The 21,157-nt window shown below is 45.0% G+C and overlaps 1 pseudogene; it reads right to left on the reverse strand.

The window, feature by feature from the left end:
* Positions 1 to 1,165: 1,165 nt before the first annotated feature.
* On the reverse strand, positions 1,166 to 1,284 carry LOC117438294 (uncharacterized; annotated as a pseudogene).
* Positions 1,285 to 21,157: the final 19,873 nt, after the last annotated feature.

Consider the following 21,157-nt stretch of genomic DNA (forward strand, 5'->3'; position numbering starts at 1 on the left):
GAGTGAAGGTTTCTTCCAGTCTGTTCTTCTTCTTCTGGCACTCTGCAGCTCCAATGGTGGCTGCAGCAGAGCACCACCATTCATGCCCCTCTGTCTTGTTTGTTTTCATTCTTTAACTGTTGTGTTAAAGCAGTAAGACTCGAGTCTTACTGGGAATACAAGGGACAGCTGATTTACAAATACAGCTGCAGCATAATTAATTTAAGCGTTCGTTATCTGTTATCGCAGGGTACAAGCTCTGCCTCTCTGCCATGGAAACCATAGTGCAGGTTACCTAGGAATCCCTCTGGGATCCTTTAAGTATAATTTATAAGGACTTGGATCAGCAAAAAATATATATGCGTTGTTTTCCAGCCTCAGCACTGCAGAAAATGCTGAAAACTTAGCAGCTCTGTGACAGTTGTGCTGATTTGTCACAATTGGCAGGAACAGGCTGCTGTGAAACAGTTAAAGAGCATTTAGCAAAAGAAACATAGGGGGTTCACTTTGCTTACCCCAGCATATTACAGCATCTCCTGTGACTCAAGGAAGGGAGTCCAGGAGATGCTGAATGTGCCCGTGCAAGAGGAACGGGTACTTGATACCATTGTGCTATTGAGGCACAGAAAAACCTGCAGAAAAGAAGTGGCTAAAGTAAACGTGAGTGTTTATCCCAAGCTGGTGTCTCTTAATGAATTGTTTTATCACCCATGGTTCAGTCCTAATGTTACAGGTGCCTGTGTGGCCAGGAGGAAGCTCTATGTTTGGAGCTGTACATGTACATGTGTTTTTAAAGTTTTTGGATCTCCCGCAGTCAAAAGCTCACGTTCAACCTCAACTTCTCCAAAGCTAGAAAATGTGGAGTTGGGCTCAAAACCCTAAAATGAAGCCAGGATGACAGGAGCAAAGTCAGTGAGGTGCTCTCTTCAGGTACATCATAGAATCATAGAATAGTTAGGGTTGAAAAGGACCTTAAGATCATCTAGTTCCAACTCTCCTGTCATGAGCAGGGATATCACACACTAAACCATGTCACCCAAGCCCCATCCAACCTGGCCTTGAACACTGCCAGGGATGGAGCACTCACAACCCATTCCAGTGCCTCACCACCCTCACAGTAAAGAACTTCTTCCTTATATCTAACCTAAACTTCCCCTGTTTAAGTTTGAACTCAAAAAAAAAAAAAAGACTACAGCATTTGGGATTCCCAGATGGTCTCCCATCCAAGTACTAACCGAGCCCAACCCTGCTTTGCTTCTGAGATTAGACAAGATCAGGTGTTTCCAGGATGGTAAGGCCATAGGCCATACATCAAAGGGTTCCTGAGAGTAAAAGGGTTTTAAAAGGATCCTGTCACGTTAAACATCATGTTTCTCTCTGAACATAATTTACGTCATGTTGTTACTGGTAATGCCTGTGATGTCTGTACTGATTCGGAGAAAACTCCAGGAAAAAACTTGCCAACAAAGTTTTCAAGCTGACAGGCAGGTATTCTTTATTGCGGCACCAGGAGACACGAGGGATAGCTCCTCCTAACGTGTGTCTCCCTATTGCTACACAAGCCATCCTTATATAGTCCCTGGGCATACATACATATGCATGAGGCTACGTATGGATTACATTATTTTCCAGAAAGTTCCCCGCATGCGTACAAAAATGTGGTGGTGGTCTCTGAGGGTCGGTTACTTCTTCCAACAATCTTCATCACTTCTGGCAGCCTTTGAAGCATGCAGTAGATGCTTATACCATTTTAATTGGTTCCTTAGCACCAGAGACATAATAATCCTCCTATCCTCCTACTTATCAGTTAGTTTAACTGTAGCCCATCCTGGACACCTGCCATTCCCAGATACTCCTTATCCTTGTGTTCTGTTCTTCTAGACTGTTTTTTCTTAAAACTACATCAACTATAACGATTTATCTTGGACAAGAATTCTCAGTATGTTCTCTAGCTGTTCTCTATATTATTTCTATGTATCATGCACCTCAGTAATTTTCCATTGCTACTGTTACAAAGCCATCAAATTTAACATGAGAGAGAGGCTGCGTGGTTCTGGGTTGCCGGCTGGGCTTAAACCATGACAATATTCTTTACGGTTAACTAACTTTTCTGAAGAAAGAACTCCACCTCGAGGTCAGACCCTTCAAGAATAATCCCGTAGCTGCTGGATAAGGAAGCATCCATCACCCACATCAGCAAGGAGGTGTAATTTTTGAGGCAAGTGCTGTGCCATTTTGGGGGCAAGTGCCATGCCCCATCTCCCCCACCTTGCTCCACCAAAGCCCAGGCTGAGGCTGCTGCCCTGGTACCCTCCCTTGGCCCAGCTCTAGTTGCATGGTGTGCTCCAGCAGAGGCTGTACTGGCTGCAGATTGGCTGCCTCCTCCTCACCTTCCCCAGTGATAGCAGAACCTTCTCAGAATATCTTGATGGAAAATATGCCCCTCGAGCAGTAAGCAAGCAAGGAAGATGCTGCAGCTGCTGGAATCCCTTCTTGAATCCCCAGCGGGTACCTGGAGGTGGCAAGGGGGTCTCTCTGAGGTCCCATTTGCTGCAACTGTTTGCCTTGGTTTGTTTTCAGTAAGAGGCAGTACCGTTGGCAAAAGGATGAGAGCATGGAGATTTTATCTGACAGCATGTGACAATGGAAGAACATGTTAGGAGTGGCTGTGGTGCGCTGTTTTGGCTACTGCCCTACCATTGGGCTTTCTCAATTATATGAGACAGGGTGATTTTAAAGGGCCAAGTCTCAAGACTACTCACATCTCCAGGGTGCCTTTAGTGAGACCACAACATGTCCCTAGAAGTCTTCATCTAAATGTCCACGTTTGCTACTGCTAAATGAGGACAGCGGATTAATCAGGCTCCGTTCGTGCCCGAACACTGGCCCTTCTTGCAAACACATTGAGGACCTCTGTACCTAAACCACTTATTTTCCCTTTTAAAAGCTGCAGATGTTCAGCACCTGTGGAAAAGGAGAAGTATTCTTCTGGGTTGTTTTTCCCAACCCTAAAAATGTGATGTGTTTTGTGCTGACAGATTAAAGGGTTGCTGGCATTTTAGAAAGCCTCTCTCCTTTTCCAGTGTCTCAGCAATTCCTTTTTTCCTTTCCTGTTTTAGATCTTCTCAAAGACTCTAGGAACCTGTCGTGGTTTAAACCAAGTCCCCCAACTCCCGGAGAGTTAGGAAGGAAAATCCAAAGAATGTAGCCCCCACGGATTGAGATAAGAACGGTTTAATTGCTAAGGCATAACACAAAACCCCTACTGCCATTACCACTACAAATAATAATGATACAGCAAACAACAAGTGAAAAGAATACAACACCCCACCAGCCACCGACCCATAACTCACTCCACCCTGCCTGGCCGAGCATCGCATGCTCCCTCCTCCATTTTCCTCCAGAGCTCTACCCCTCCAGCTTTCTCTTTCCCCCAGTATGCATCCTGGGCATCACGTGCTATGGTATGGAATACCTCATTGCCTAGCCTGGGTCAGGTGTCCTGTCTCTCCTTCCTCCCGGCCTCCCCTCCTCCACCTGGCTGGAAAAAACCTTGAACAAAAACACCCTCAAAACATGCTCAAACCATGACATTATCCACCCCTTATTCCATACCATTCACGTCATGCCCAGATCCCACATTTTCAATACACCATCACTCTTAAGTCCACCCCTCGATCAGGAGACATCTCTACGTTGCATCTCTGGAATGATGGCCTGAAGTATCTGGGCCCACCAGGCTCAAAATCATTCACTGTCCCCTTCAGCAGTTCTACAGCTTGCTGCTGGGGACTCCATACAGCTGCCTTCCACTTCCAATGCTTCCAAAGCACTGGAGGGGCCCAGTGGATCAGATACCTGGCCATACTGTCCCACATGCCCTGCCACTCATGACTGTCCAGCCTTGGGGACAGTCTCCTGGTGCTCCTATATCCTTGTCTAACCCTAGACAAGACCCAAACCTAACTCTGCTTAACTTTTGGGATCAGACAAAATGATTGTGGATAGAACACACTCTGTGTGTGTGCCACCATGCTGACCCCTATAACAATCAGCAGGCAGGTCCCAAGGGCACCCAAAAGCCATTCAAAACCATCAGAACTCTCAGATGATGCTGCTGCACTTGTCACTGGGGCTGATGTAGCTGCCGTGCTTGCCAGCTCTCCCACTATCAGCTTCTCTTCTCCCGAGTCCGGATCTTCCTCCACTGCCTTGCTGGGAAGTGCTGCGTAGTCTCCTGCATCCTGCTGGGGGTCGGCGGGCGACTTCCGGGGGACACTCTCGGCCGTCGGAGGGTCGGGAACGGCCGTGGGACTCACCTCCCCCGCTGCCTGGTCCCGTTGCTCAGCTACCGCCCTGCTCCGCTCCTCCCCCGCCTGTTCCTGCTGCTCTGCCACAGCTCTTTGGCTCCCCGTGCCGCTCTCCCTGGCAGCCTCAGCTGCCGGCAGCTCCCGGGGCCGCTCCTTCCTGGCTTCACGCAGCTCCACGCAGACGACGACGAGGATAAGGACAAGGACGGCGAAGAGCAGCGGGACGGCCTGGTACAAGTCCACGGCCACGTCCATCCCCCCCTGCTGCCGGAGCCCCACCGTATTACAAGCCTCCGACACAAAGTACAGTGAAACAAAAGCTTTAGCCCAAGCCTCAAACACATCCAATCCATACACAAAGTACCCGGCAAAATCCCGAAACAGCGAGATCCAGAGAAAAACCTCTAAGAGCCAATAAATCAGCATTGTGACAAGAGACCATAAATCCGCTCAGATCTGTTCTTATCTCAAACCCTCGGGCCCCACGTTGGGCGCCAAAAAATGTCGTGGTTTAAACCAAGTCCCCCAACTCCCGGAGAGTTAGGAAGGAAAATCCAAAGAATGTAGCCCCCACGGATTGAGATAAGAACGGTTTAATTGCTAAGGCATAACACAAAACCCCTACTGCCATTACCACTACAAATAATAATGATACAGCAAACAACAAGTGAAAAGAATACAACACCCCACCAGCCACCGACCCATAACTCACTCCACCCTGCCTGGCCGAGCATCGCATGCTCCCTCCTCCATTTTCCTCCAGAGCTCTACCCCTCCAGCTTTCTCTTTCCCCCAGTATGCATCCTGGGCATCACGTGCTATGGTATGGAATACCTCATTGCCTAGCCTGGGTCAGGTGTCCTGTCTCTCCTTCCTCCCGGCCTCCCCTCCTCCACCTGGCTGGAAAAAACCTTGAACAAAAACACCCTCAAAACATGCTCAAACCATGACAGAACCTCTGAAGCATTCAGACACAGGCTTGAGCTTTGCACCTCGTGGACCTTTAACACCAGAGAGGATGGTGATGGTCCCATAAAGTCCCTTAATCCAATAACACCAACACTTCCTGGCATGTCAGTTTCCATTTTCATCTGCCCAAACAGTGACAATTGATGTGAGTTTGTTCTATGCGTGCAGGCGTCAGTGCACTCAGAGACACAGAAAGATCAGGTGGCTTTAAATGTAATTTTAAAGCACTTGTATGACTGTAGTGTGAGCTTGATGACCCTGAAACCCCTTAGTCCCCTGACAGCTAATACCAGTGCAGAATTTCATCAATGTTATTGAGCGCTGGCCTCACGAAATGACCTCTATAAGATCAATTTTCAATTACTGATGTGCAACCCCAATGAAGAGGGGTTCTAGAAGCATCTTTTTATGAGACTGGTGAAAAACGACTAAGAACAATGTTCCCGTAGCTCATATAGCAATCTATACGTCTGACTCCTCTACAGAGGTCTGCATCCCCACTGGGGCACACACTGCAAGAGGCTGGACTCCAAGGGACTCTACGGCCCATCCAGCCTTGTTTCTAAGATAGAAATCAAGACCAGTGATAATTTTAAGACTGCATTTTTGCAAGACCTGCATCCCCACCCCACTCCCATGACCCCTGCCAGAGGTGTGCTTGCTCTCAGAGCAGGAGCTGGCACTCCAACACAGAGCCAGCCCACCAGCCTCACTGATGACATGTGTAGTGCTGCATTTTGGCATATTATTTTTAAAACAAGCTTAAGCTGTGAGGTTGACCTCAGCTCTGTGCAGTGATACTCCAGGTAGGGCAAAAATAGCCCTACTCAGCTAAAAGCACCCTTCCTGTTAATTGGCAGCACCTTTCTGAAACAGCCCAGCTGTCTGGGAGATGAGAAATGCCCTTTCCAGGGAACAGCTTCACAGATGGCAGTGCTGTGGATCACAGGGAAGCAGGCTATTATGCAAGCTGAAACAGCGTGGGCACGCACATGTGCATGCACATGCTTGCGCACAGCCAGCCCTTTCCGGGAGCTGCGGGCTGGAGGCGAGCTGCTGGCAGTCCAAAGAGGAGGGATGTCTCAGGATAGCATGAGAAATAGGGATTTGGGGAAGTTGGGGAGCCTTAAGACCTGGAGCATGAGGTTGCAGTGGTTTTTTTCTGCAGAACTAAGAATCTGAGTGCCCTGTGTCACTGAGTGTGCAACAAGAGAGGTGGATGTGGGATCTGTGGTATGAATCCCCTCAGCCTTCCCCTCCTCTTTCTCAGGGACTCACTATGCTCAATGGAGTATGAAATGCTTTGAGGTCCTGCTGGGTACAGGCAAGGTTATGCCATTGGGCAAGAGGTTGGAACACAAATCACTGCACCTCCCATTCCTCTCCTACACCTCCATCCCCTACTCCTGTCCAACCACCCCTCTCTGCCAGGCCACTGGAACAAAACCCTGCTAGCACAGTACAACTCTTGCTAGAACAAATTGTTGCTGGCATTGTAGGTTCTTTAAATCCACATATTATATCTTCCTCTGTATTATATTAGCTTCCTCCTAAACCTTCACCATCTGTTCCACCCTCAGTTATGAATGTGAGAAAACTGAACATGCCACTTTACAGCTACAGCACTTTAAAAGTATGACGTGTATCCTAATGGCTTTTCTGTGTGCTTTTCCATGCAGGTTGTGCCCCTTTGTTAGTGCCTGGGATTCACTTGAAAGAAACATTTGTGTTATGTTGCATTAGTGGCTATTTACCTCCAGCTCAAGCCCTCCTCCCCAGGTGGGAGGTTTATGTGTGATGGCTCCAGTGTGCAGGCTGGGGTCTGACTGGGGAGAGACACCAGGACTGCTCATGCTAGTGAGCTATGTGTGTAGTCCCTCTGATCATCACCCCAACAAAAATGAACATTGTAAATTTCCATGTACTTCCCATGATGAGCTGCATCAAACTCCTACCTGTGACAATGGGGAACGGAACAGGAGACCCATCTTCCTGCCTTGTACTTTGACCACAGACCGTATCAGGCACTCTCAATGGTCTAATTTAACATCTGTGACTCTGTTTCTCTAGCTGTAAAAGAGAGCAGATACCCACTCCACCCAAGTGTCACACAAGAACTTTACGTGTGACTTGCAAGACCCTCTGGGATTTCTGTCCCTGACTGTTGAGCAGAAGCTAAGAGCACCTGTGCTCTGTCATTTGCAAGGCCCAAGTTTAAGTACAGATCTCTGACTATCACACAGACTCTCAGTCCCTGCCATCCACTCATCTCCATCCCACTACAGGAGCAACAGATGTGACAGTTTGCTCTCCGCACCACAGCCCGACTGCAGCTGTCAGTTTTAGCATTTGGGGCCCCACAGAGCCTTGAGTAACAGTTTTTTCTCCCAAAGAGGAACCCTGTATCTACCCCTGCTAAAGGCAACAGCAAGAGCAGAATCAAGCCTCAGTTGAAGCAATTAAATGCGCAATTTTAAATATGATTTTCCCCTTGCTCCTTTCAATGTAAGCCCTTGTACTCCAGTGCTCATAGCAACATGCAGTATTTGAAAGCAGCACTATGCAACACCACTGTAGGAGGTGCCTGTTTTCTCCAACTCACACTGGCTCAAAAGCAGGCACTTCACCAGCAAGAAGTACACTGCTGCTGGAGACATCAATCACCTTGTGTCCAGGACACCTTCTTGCCCTGAGCAAACTGCTCTGTCAGTCACAAGAGGGTCCTTTCCATCCCCCCCCCCCCCCACTGTCCTTCTTGCCTTGAAGTTCCAGGCATTTGCTTTCAAGCACAAAACTGTCTTGGATATCCACAGCCTATTGTTTGCACATAGAGGTACTAGACAGCAAGATGACTGTTTATCCCCTTTCGAAGAGCAAGGGACTGAGGCACAGAAAACTGTTCTTGAGATGAACGGGATTCCCCATGTATATATAACTTACTAAACACATCTGGTAAGAGAGATCAACAGTGGCAAAATACATCCAATTAGCAGAACCCCTTAGCAGGCAGAACTACAGAGGGAATCAGTCCCACCAGACCTTGCAGTTCAGGCAAACACTTTAGCCCTGTCACAAGCAATCTCCCAGCAGAATCCAATTCAGTTTTGCAAAGCTTACAGCTAAAAAAACCCAACACCCTAAAACAAAAAGAAACATCCACATTCTAGTTATCTTTGGCATCCAAAAGCCTTGTACACATGTAATGCCAGCCCTCCCATGTCTTGTAGGTTGCTTGCACCTGCAAGGTAGAGCACCATTAGCCTCCATGCTAGTCAGGCACAGTGTGCTCACATTGCCTAGCAATAGAGAGGTCTCATTGCTTTATACAGCTGCAGCAAGCCCCATCCGCAGCATCAGAAACAGGTAAGAACATCTTTAAGATCAGCAGAAGAGCAAGTCTGAGTTCTTTGCGGGGTTTTGAGGTACATTTTAGATGGAGCTGTCCATTGGTAACTTAAACCAGAACACAAAAAATCAAAGCAAATTAGAGCTATGTCTGTCTAGAGGGGTGGGGAAAAAATACATATGCCCTGTTCTCCATCTACTAGCCAGCTCACATACTGCTACTGGAAAATGCTCTGCACAGGTTAAACTTCTAAGGACACAGTCAAACCTAGGGTGGGCTTTGCAACTTGCACTGTGCTCTCGGGGACTGTGGTTATGCTGCTTACTGTCTCTGAGACACTATGTAGCTTAGCTCTCTTCACAGTCCCCATGACAGTGTAGCTGTGACCTCACGTATGTGAGAGCCTACTGAAGATGTTTCTAGGAAGACAAAGCTCTGACAAGATTCAGAGGCCAAAAGTGATGTATTGAGCTTTAACTACAAGGATGAGCAGCTACTTCAGTGATTAGCTAAGTGGTACAATGATTTCTCAAACACTTGAAGACTTCAAAACAAGATCACTTGTCTTTCTAAAATAAAAGTGTAGTTCAGTAACAGTACTGCTGAGGATAATCCCTCCATTAAAGCCCAGCTTTCTGTTACTGATGAAATTATGTTGTCTTTTTTAGAAGGGATTCAATACCACCATCCATCCTGCAGTAACCCACCTTGTGCTCTCATGGAAACCTCTGAAGATGATCAGCTGTCTTTTGAAAAGCAACCATTCGATGTCCACTTTGTCCAGAGGGACCTCCTGATGCCCTGAAACACAAAGAAATTCCATCTATTAGCAAAATTCCCTTTTCTGTTAGTGTGTCAGTCCATTTTTATTAAAGTAATTGGTAGCTGAGCTGTTTGAATCCAGTTTCTGTTTTCCTGGAATGGGAAACCATGGGGAATATCATTGCCCTAATGCATATATATGCTTTTCTCCAGAACAGTATGTGTGCTCTTCCTGTACCTCCTGGTATTTGCAAAACAGGCATTTTGCAGTAACAATTTTATTCCTAGTGATAAGCCAACAAGTCTCTAGCAGCACCCAAAGTCTTGAAGACTTTTCTGCTGACTCAGAAATTAATTTGTCAGGAGAGTTTAATGAATAGCAATTCACTCCCAAAATTGCAGGAAAGGAACTCCAGACAGAAATGTTTTCTCCAAGTACCAAGGAAGAGCCAGACACTGGCTCTGACATCCACTCTCTTTCCATGTCTTAGGAAATCACATGCCCATAGCATCTTCGCTCATCCACCTGCAGATACGATACAACATCAAACTAGTGAGAAGACTTTGTAGATTACTTCGATTTCCTCAAGAACAAAAGCATTGCCACAAAACAAATCATTGATATTATTACACATTAAAGAGTATTTATGCTGTCCTGTTCTTTCAAGCCTTCCTGACCTTTCAGTTAAGTGTGCTACTTCTGTTTCCAGAAACAAGCAGCACTCCATCTGTCACATCCAAAAGCTTCACACAAAGCCAGGCAACTGTCAATGGCATTCCTGATAGGCAATGAAAACTCGCCTTCCTACATGTTCACCCACAGACTGAGCATCATATGAGAGAGAACAAAAACAACCTCAAGAACTCTCAAAACAAAGGCAACTTTAAGCCAAACTGCAGAGAAAACAGGGGTTTGCTTTGTGTGTTCTCTGCCCTTGTGGCTTAATCTATCACATTTTCACTCTGGCTGAGGAATCTGACAAAGTACACACACCACCACCAAACTGAGCAAAACTTCTCAAATAGGCAGTGTTAACATGTATTTAGTGGTTGAAGAATCAGGGCCTAAATAAATAAATAAGAAACCTGCTCACCACTGAAAACAACAGCAAAACCTAAACCCACAACCATACTGGTACACTTTAACTGGCAGCAGGTAGTTGTAAAGTGCAGAGACAGACTTCTGTGGAGAGGGAAAATGAGGGCACTTATTCACCATCAAAAATTACAATCTCACACCAATCATGATGAAAAACTCCAAGCAGAACAGCAACGTTTAGGTAAGACTGAATTAATATTGACTGGACTTTTTATTCTAACAGAGAGTAAGGTTTTCTAGGTATTTACTAGGCATGGATTTTAAAGTATCACCCTGCAGAATAGCACCTCTAGTATTAATTTCATCAGGATGTGAAATCATTCTTTTCTCTTCTGTAAAAAGCTCCCACATTGTTATTCCAAATGATGACACCTTTTAAAATTTTATTTTTTTAAAGGAAAGAAGGAATTAAAAATCAACATTAACAATAAAATCCCGTTCTCAGAGAATATCTTCTGTCTCACTTCTCAAACAGGTTTCCTCCAAGTCAAAAATCAATTCTGAACAATAAAAAGTTTATTCATTCATGTGTGTGTTTTAATAAACAAGTTCCCACAAGTGTACAATTACCACAGTCACAAAGATAAACATCCAGTCTGGGGCCTGATCTCAATTCAGAGAACTCTCACTGGCACCAGCACCACTTGCTCTCAGTCACATGGCTGTTCTCTCCTTTCTTTAGAGTAGCAATACAACCTACAAGAACAGATGCTGAAAAACAGTTCCAGGAGGCCTCACCCTGTACAGTATTGTATCTTCTCAGCTTCCTTGGCCTTAGCATTACACATTGCAGGAGCTGTAGAGAAATGTCTACAGCCTTTGATGTAAGGACATAACCTTCTAAACTTGCAATAATTATTCTTAGAAAGCATTTTTTTTATATATAGAGCTATTCACAAACCCAAGGTTCTTTGACCTGTCTCCAAACACAACACTGGAAAAACCAAATGACATAGTCAAGCAGGACAGACAGTAACATATAACCATGCTGCCACTCCAGAAAGTACATGCTGCAAACTTGAAGACTCATTTCCCAAATGCAAACTGTCTCTTTTTACCTGTATCATGGTCCAAAACAAGCATTTTGGAATGGTTTCCCAGACTTTATGATTAATATTCTACTTCCTGGGGTTGACGCCAGAAAGCATACATCTGGGAGGGAGCTGTAAATTCTCCAGACATTTTTTATAAATAGATTAAAATATAAGTCTGGATAAGGACTGACTCTACACATGTATATAGCATGAGTCTGATCAGAACTGCTCCATAAGGAATTTGCTTTTGCTTGTGGAGTTAATCTGGGACTTACAATAACATAACAGATCTGAATTCAGCCCCCAGTTACTTCTTTGATTAGGGCAAGTAGCAGAGAGAAGAGTATAAAAGCAGTTTCTAATTTTTTTTTTTTTGCATAGAGCAGCACCAAAACACTGCTGCAATGCAAGCTGACATTTAAAAGCAAGAAGGGAAGAACAAGACTCTGATTTGTCAGTTATCTGTGTAAGCACTAAGAAAGAAGGAAGGAATCCCAAAAGGGAAACCACGTGACTGTGCAAATTTCTTCCTTGATGAAGACTTCTTGGGTTGTTTACACTATAAAAAATTCTTCCACGTGTGTGTTTTCTGGGGTACCCATCACAGATCAGCCATGGGATAATGATCTCTTTCTTCAGAAGGGTCCACTACCTGCTTACCTTTCCCAGCAAATAGGAAAGACTTTTAGTACCAGACACATGACCATGCCCTGAAAAAACAGCCTATACATGCAATGATTAAATACATGAGAAAATATTGGGTGTGCCTGCAAGCAGGATTTGCGGAAAATTATCTAAACAAAGGGGATACAAGCCTGATTTTCACGGGTATCTAGAACTCAAAAGTTTAAAAGAATGGTAAATGCAACAGCCTGCTCATACTTACATGCAACCTTGTGGGAATTCTTAAAGAGCCAAGGCCATGTAGTGAGCAATCTGATACCCTGAGCCTTATTACTGTAAAGAAAGAAGATTCTTGGCAGACATAAGCAAGGTCAGTTGTCTTGTTATGCCTCTGTAATTTTCCACTGAAAAAGTGCAGAGAATGATCTCTGCCAAGGTTGTAGTTTCCCACTGTATTTTTAGAGTAAGGTATTTGTGAAATACGAATCCACCTCTCTAAACAAGATAAAAGTTTTTATTAAGGGACAAAGTCAATAAAGCAAAAGCAAACAGCGCTGGGGCGTGACCGTAGCCAGAGGCGCAAGTGATTAGTATTTGTTACAGGTTTATATACTTTTACAATTCCATTAGTCACATACATATTCATAATCCCTGCATATAGGCAGGGAACATTATAATTAAGTCCAATGATTTATTAACAGAAGTCTCCTTCTCTTGGCGTCTGCGCACTGCTCTTCAATGATTGTGGGCGGGGGTCTTGAGGATGAGGCTCTTCCTCATGTGAGTAGGGGTCTTCAAGATGAAGTAAACAGTCTTCCTCGCAGTGTGCTTTTCACCTTTGGCCCAGTTGGATGTCCCAGTAATTACACAACTCGCTAAAACCAGCTATATCTGTAATTATTCTAATAACTAACAAAGATTTGAAACAGTGTGACCTTCCTGCAAAATTTATAGCAGGACAGGAGTATCCCAAGCTAGCAGATGTTTGGGAGGCTCTATCTTTGAACTAACTGATAAGTACAAGGATGGTGTGAAATAACTCCTTCATGTTTAGTGGGGTCACTAAATCTTATTATCTCACCACAGACTGACAACACAAACATTGTTCTTTAAAACTAAAGATATTTTAGAGGACCAGTGTGAAACAGTTAACTCACATTTAGTGGGGCCACTAAATTCCACAGGCAAACAACATAAACATTGTTCCCTTTCTACAACCTAAGTTAAGCTAAAAAGTACTTTAACTCTGTATTTTATAGGCATTAGCTTTTCTTCTATCAAGCATACAAAACCCCCCCTTTTCTTCTTTTTAACTTTACAGATTCTTCTACTATATGACTCCAGTTTGCTCATCTTATGTCTTTATTGAGTTTTGGTTTTGTTACTATAAACTTGTATAGTTATATCCCCATAATCACATCTATGATTTGCGAAAGCCAATACATTTACGTGTTTATCACAGTATTTAATCACAATTATAACAAGCTCTAAAAATTATCTTTGTAAAGGATAGTAACCTCTAGACTAACCAATTAGAGCTCAGTATCCAAGGCCGTTACATAAGGGTGTAAGGGTATAAGAAGAGCACTATATCTAATAAAGTTTGGCCATCGCTTGATCACATTGATCGTCTCCACGTTGTCCGGGACTCCTGCGTCGATATAAGTGGCGCCCAAACAGGGACCCTCAGATCGGTAACCTTTGCAGAGGGTTTGAAGTCCGATCAGGAACGAGGGGGTAGGAGCCAGCCGAAATCGGCACTGCCCCAGCACTGCGGAAGTCAGCTAACTGCAAAGTTGGGATCTCGCCCTGATCAGGTGAGCGGCCGGGGAGGAGATGAGGCACTCACTATCCAAAGATGAACAGGCGGTAATGGAGCTCCTCCAACATTTTCTCTCTAAGAGAGGCCTAGAATACGATAGTGCCGCCTTACAAAGGCTGTTAAAATGGTCCCGAGACCGTAGTCTTCTGCTCACTGTGCAGACAGCGTTTGAAGTTTCTGAATGGGAACGTATAGGACAGATGCTGTGGGACAAGATCAGTAATGGGAACATACTTGGAGGGGGAAGCCTCGGAACAGAGCCTATGCTAAAAAGATTGTTGCTCTGGAGTAAGGAGTTAATTGTGGGAGTCGGCAAAGCTTTTAATCTCGAGACTTGGGAGAAAATTACTAAGGAAGAAGCCTCTGATTTATGGGTGTTTTCAGTCCTTCTTAAGGTGAAGGGAGCAACCTTTAAAGAGACAGACTTAAAGTTAATGTTGAAATGGTTGAAGATGCATTACCCAGAGATTGATGAGTCTACCGGATTTGAGATGTCTTTGTGGAATGAGGCAGGAGTTAAACTGCGGAATGCAGCCACGAAAGGCAATGACACTGTGAAAAGTTTGTTAGTCGTTTGAGGAACTGTTTTAGAGACATTAAAGTAAAAAAATGAGATCATGGAGACCAGCACACTCCCACTCCTCAAACCTTTGCCGATTGCTGCTGCAGCAGCGAAGACTGAAGACAGGGATGAAGACAATCCTTTCGACCCAAGTCCTATTGACCCCAACAAGGAGCCTGTGCATGTTCATCAGTTTGCTGTTGCTGCTCCCGAGATTCTGACACCTGATAATTCTGATGCTGACCTGTATAGTCCTTTTGACCTGGAGCCTATTCATCTGGAAAAGAAGCCTGATTTATATCCCCCAGATCCTCATGATAAATGGGCAGCTGTAAAGGGAGAAGCAAGACGGGTGGGGGACGCAGATGTATTTCACTATTTCCCATGGTGTGTGTTCTTCCCATCTGAGATGGGAAGGTCTCTTGTATGCTCTTATCAGAGGTATCGGGCAGAATGTGTCAGACCGTGCAGCTGGGACCTCATATACAACTCTTTTGATACAGTCTCTGTGATACTCATGTACTAGAAGTTGGTAAATATAAGTATGTCCATGTTTCTATTTACCCTTGGAAACCTTTATAGATATGGCTTGCCACTTCTTCCGATATAGGCTGGCAACCTGTGTTGGAAGGAGTGTGCATTTTGGTCAGTATAAAAGCCCAAGCCTCATGCGATGTGAGGGAGGCAGAGCCTCTGCGGGGACGCCTGCTGAGGTTGAGCTTTCCACCTAGCGCTGCAGTGATGCTTCTCGGAGCTGGTTTCCTGATAGTCTTCACAAGGTCCTTGTGCCACGTTCTGCATGTGGGACCGTGTAGTGGGAGCAATGATTGTCTGGATTTTGTGTTTCAAATATTGTAGTTGTGGGAAGTGTGCTTCTGGGATCCCATATGTGTGTGTGTGTGTGTGATGAGGGCAGATGGTGTTCTGCATATTTTTTGTTGTCAGATTCATGTAGAAGTTTTCATGAGTAGCAGTTTAACATTTTGGGCAAGAAAGTGTTAATGCAAAAGCGTGGCTGCTGGCAGATATTTATGGTTGCTGCTGAAGCAGGCCAGCGTTTGTAGCCGCATAAAACAGGGTGAGCAACTTCTAAAAACAGGTTTGATACCCATGTTCAGATGAAGCTGCCCTCCAGTTCAGCTCCCAGTGCCCCCCCAGTGGAATGGCCGGGATGGACATTGGAGCCGAGGAGTGGGAAAAAGAAAAGTATTGGGGCAGTTTGTAACCTGGGGGTAAATCCAAGACTTGGAGGAGCAGTTCAGTTGAAACGAGAACTGCTAGCAGAAAAAGCTGTAAAGGGTATCTGGATCACTCAAAAACAAGAAAGGGGATTTGTGGGAATTCTTAAAGAGCCAAGGCCATGTAGTGAGCTATCCCGATACCCTGAGCCTTATTACTGTAAAGTAAGGAGATTCTTGGCAGGCATAAGCAAGGTCAGTTGTCTTGTTATGCCTCTGTAATTTTCCACTGAAAAAGTGCAGAGAATGATCTCTGCCAAGGTTGTAGTTTCCCACTGTATTTTTAGAGTAAGGTATTTAATTGCAATTATAACAAGCTGTAAATATTAGCTTTGTAAAAGATAGTAACCTCTAGACTAACCAATTAGAGCTCTGTATCCACGACTGTTACATAAGGGTGTAAGGGTATAAGAAGAGCACTATATCTAATAAAGTTTGGCAATCGCTTGATCACATTGATCATCTCTGCGTTGTCTGTGACTGCTGCGTCAATACAACCGCTTGAAAAACTGGCTAAAAATTCATTACCTAGGTGTCCTGGGTTCAGCTGTAGCAGTCGTTTTTCTCCTTTTTAATACCTGGTGGAGTGCTGTGGTTTTGACTTTCAGCCTGGGGACAAAACCAACCAATGTTTTTAGTTGGTACTCAGTAATGTTTACTCTGACCAAGGACTTTCTGAGTCTCACTCTCTGCCAGGGAGGAGGGGAAGCCAGGAGGAAGCAGAGACAGGACACCTGAGCCAAACTAGCCAAAGGGGTATTCCATACCACAGCATGTCATGCCCAGTATATAAACCGGTGGCAGTTACCCGAAAGGGCTAGATCACCGCTTGGATCGGGCTGGGTATCGGTCAGTGGGTGGTGAGCTGTTGTATACTCTTCCCTTGTTATTTCCCTTATCATTATTATTATTGGTGGTAGTGGTTTTGTGTTATACTTCAGTTACTGGACTGTTCTCAACTCAGCTCGTGGGAGTTAATTCTTTCTGTTCTCCTCCCCATCCCTCCAGGAGCAGAGGGAGGAAGGGGGGGATTGAGCAAGCAGCTACGTGGCTATGAGTTACCAGCTGGGCTTAAACCATGACAGTTCTTTGTGGCAACCAAAGTGGGGCTCAAAGGGTTGAGATAATGACATATCTGACCAGAGTGTGTCTAAACATATTTATGATAAGTATTCATTGTTTTGGATTAACAGTCAGTCGTAACAATGCTGATTTATTGGCTCTCAAAGTTGTTGTTCTTGATCTCAGAGTTTCAGCATGTCATACCTTATTTACAGCCAATATTTGCTGTTTTAGTGTTTATCAGCTGGGGGGCTTGGGGTAAGGTTCTTGTTTTGCTGTACTTTATGGTAATGACTTGTAATACAATAGACTCATAGATCATGAAACTGATCTGTCTTGCATTCCCAGTGTGGTCATTGTGGGGAGTGAAGGCATCAAGATTTGCATGAAGAGCAGTTTGGGAATGAGCTCTGGGGCTTGGTGTTTTGACAAGCCCTGGAGGGATGAGTTGGGGCCTTGAAAGACAGGAAAGGCAAACAAGCAAGACTTGGGGGGATGGGCTAGGATGTAGTTGTGGTGGGAATCTCAGTTGGAGGCCAGAGGATGTGGGGGTTGTGAGAAGGTCTGCAACACTGTGATTGGACTACTTATCTGGAGAGTTTTACAGGGGCCAATGAGATTGAACGTTGTATGTCTGCGCAGGTTGGGAAACTACAGAACAGGGGGATTGAAAGGGCTTGGTTGTGGAGACAGTATTCTCACAGGAGAATGGATATTTGGTACATGAACTCTGAATAACTCTGAAAGATACAGCAAGGCCGTGAGAGGCCCGAGGAAGCTTAAGCAAGCAAGATAAGAAGCTGGAATTCACTGAGTTAGGAGAACTGTGGACTGTTGGCAGTTGTCAAGTTCTCACACCTGTGCTTAACCAATTATATGTTAGTCACTAAGGGTCTTCAAGACAAGTATCCAATCATGATATGCCAAATTGCTGTAGGTGTGTGTAAGCAATAGTATATAAGGAGTTAATGCTTTGCAATAAATGGCTTTTTGTCTGATCATATTGATCTTTGACTGAGTCTATTCCACAGCAAATGGCGCCCAAACAGGGACCCTCTATAAATTCACATTGAAATGGAAGAGGGTGTGAATCACAGTGCCATGGGCAGGAAAGAAAAAGCAGAAGAAATCGGCTGGAATCAATCTGGCTGGACCAAGACGAGGAGGCAGAAGCCTCAGAGGTGAAATCCTCGGACTGGAGCCTTGTGAGCCCGGAAGACACTGCGCAGTGCAAATAAGGTGAGCAGCTGGATGGTTGGAAAGGAGCTTATGGATGGGAAACCAGTTAAGTAAAAAAGAAAAAGCAATACTTAAGCTCTTCCAACATATCCTCTCTGTGAGAGGGACAGAGTATGTAGAAGCTATGCTGAAAAGATTGTTGCTCTGGAGTAAGGAGAAGGAGTTAATTGTGGGGGTTGGTGAAGCCTTTAATCTCGAGACTTGGGAAAAAAAATGCTAAGGAAGAAGTCTTCGTTTTATGGGTGTTTTCAGTCCTTCTTAAGGTGAAGGGAGCAACCTTTAAAGAGACAGACTTAAAGTTAATGTTGAAATGGTCGAAGACACGTCACCCAGAGACTGAGTCTACTGTATTTGAGTCTCTTCATGGAATGGTGCAGGAGTTAAGCTCTGGGACACAGCAACAGAAGGCAATGACACTGTGAAAAGTTTGTTAGTCATTTGGATAACTGTTTTACAGACGTTAAAGTCAAAAAAAGGGATCATAGAGACCAGCGTGCCCAACCCCCACCCCCCCCGGCCTCCCCCCCAAACATCTGCCAGTTGCCGTCGCAGCTGCGAAGACTGAGGAGGACAGGGATGAAGACGATCCTTTTGACTCAGGCCTTGTTGACCCCGACAAGGAGCCTGCGCAAGTTCATTAGTTTGCTGTTGCTGCTCCTGAGATTCTGACACCTGATAATTCCGATGCTGACCTAGATAGTCCTTTTGACCTGGAGCCTATTCATCCAGAAAAGAGGTATTGCAGTTTCCCATGGTGTGTGTGCTTCCCATCCGAGATGGGAAGGTCTCTTGTATATGCTCCTATCAGGGGTATTGAGCAGAATGTGTCAGACCGTGCAGCTGGGACCTCATATACAACTCTTTTGATACAGTCTCTGTGATACTCATGTACTAGAAGTTGGTAAATATAAGTATGTCCATGTTTCTATTTACCCTTGGAAACCTTTATAGATATGGCTTGCCACTTCTTCTGATATAGGCTGGCAACCTGTGTCGGAAGGAGTGTGCATTTTGGTCAGTATAAAAGCCCAAGCCTCATGCGATGTGAGGGAGGCAGAGACTCTGCGGGGACGCCCGCTAAGGTTGAGCCTGCCACCTCGCACTGCAAGGATGCTTTTCAGAGATGGTTTTCTGATAGTCTTTACAGGGTCCTTGTGCCACGTTCTGTATGTGGGACCATGTAGTGGGAGTAATGATTGTCTGTATTTTGTGTTTCAAATATTGTAGTTGTGGGAAGTGTGCTTCTGGGATCCCGTGTGTGTGTGTGTTGAGAGCAGATGGTGTTCTGTATATTTTCCTAAGCAGTTAATTTCTGCAGCTGTTTCACATTCTGTTTGCATCAGAATGCTTCTTCTTTAAGGAATCACGGGTTGGATTAAAGATATTATTAAAGGTGTTTTAATGTTACTAACATTTTTAATCCTACTTTTAATGATTATTCCATATATCTTACAATGTATACAACGTATTACAGAAAAAGCTGTAAAGAGTATCTGGATCGCTCAAAAACAAGAAGGGGGATTTGTGGGAATTCTTAAAGAGCCAAGGCCACGTACTGAGCGATCCTGATACCCTGAGCCTTATTCCTGTAAAGTAAGAAGATTCTTGGCAGGCATAAGCAAGGTCAATTGTCTTGTTAGGCCTCTGTAATTTTCTACTGAAAACGTGCAGAGAATGATCTCTGCCAAGGTTGTAGTTTCCCACTGTATTTTTAGAGTAAGGTATTTAATTGCAATTATAACAAGCTGTAAACATTAGCTTTGTAAAGGATAGTAACCTGTAGACTAACCAATTAGAGCTCAGTATCCAAGGCTGTTACATAAGAAACCTGAGGGTGTAAGGGTATAAAAGGAGCACTGTACCTGAATAAACTTTGGCAATCACTTGATCACACTGATCGTCTCCGCGTTGTCTGTGACTCCTGTGTCGACAGTATGGAGGGAGGGCCCTCTTCGGAGGGGTAAGCGAAAACCCTCGCAATCCCTTCCTCCCTCCCTGTTGCCCTTGAATAACAGGTATGAGGTCTTGGAACTACAGGGCCAGGTAAATGGAGATGGAGAGGTACATCTATCTAGTGAGTCACCTAGGGCTTGTCACTCACTCCCATGCCTTAGAACTTCCCCAACCAAGAAGAAAAGAAGAGTAATTGTGGTGGGTGACTCCCTTCTGAGGGGGACAGAAGGGCCCATTTGTCGACCGGATCCATCCCCCAGGGAAGTCTGCTGCCTACCTGGGGCTCAGATTAGAGATGTTAAAAAGAAACTCTGATCTGGTGCAGACCTCTGACTACTATCCATTGCTGGTTTTTCAGGTTGGCAGTGATGAAATTATCACAAGGAGGGCAAGGGCAATGAAGAGAGACTTCAGGGCCCTGGGATGGCTGGTTAAAGGGTCTGGAGCACAAGTGGTGTTTGTCTCCATACCTGTTACAAGCAAGGGTGAAGAGATAAATAGGAAGAGTCTGCAGATTAAAGTATGGCTACGTGACTGGTGTCAAAGGCAGGGTTTTGGGGTTTTCAATCATGGGCTGCTGTATGAGACACCTGGTTTGCTGGTGGCAGGTGGGATACACCAGTCCCAGAGGGGGAAAAGGTTTTTGGGGCAGGGGTTAGCAGGGCTTATTGACAGGGTTTTAAACTACATATGAAGGGGGGAGGAGATTTAACTGGGCATGTTGGGGTCAAGCCCAAGAGAAACATGCTAGGGCTTGAAGGATGGTGGACTAGGGAGGACTATCAATCTATTGTTTCATTTGTGGGAAAGGATAGTTGTTTTGACTCTGTCCCGCAGGGGAAAAAGGGTACTAGGACAAGAGTTAGCAGAGTTCACTCAGAGAGCTTCAGGTTAGATTCAAAGTGCGAGGGGGTTGTAGCTGCGTTTGAACTATTGGGGCATTGTTCTAGTATTAATGAAGACCAGAAGGCCTCCAGCCTCCCGAGGGTGCCATCAGCATGCTCTGCTCACTCCCTGAAATGCCTGTACACCAATGCACGCAGCATGGGGAATAAACAGGAGGAGTTAGAAGTCTGTGTGCAGTCTAAAGGTTATGATCTGGTGGCAATTACAGAGACATGGTGGGACAGCTCACATGACTGGAATTTTGTCATGGAT

Source organism: Melopsittacus undulatus (assembly GCF_012275295.1).
Source record: "Melopsittacus undulatus isolate bMelUnd1 chromosome W unlocalized genomic scaffold, bMelUnd1.mat.Z SUPER_W_unloc_5, whole genome shotgun sequence".
In the NCBI taxonomy this organism is placed as follows: Eukaryota; Metazoa; Chordata; class Aves; order Psittaciformes; family Psittaculidae; genus Melopsittacus; species Melopsittacus undulatus.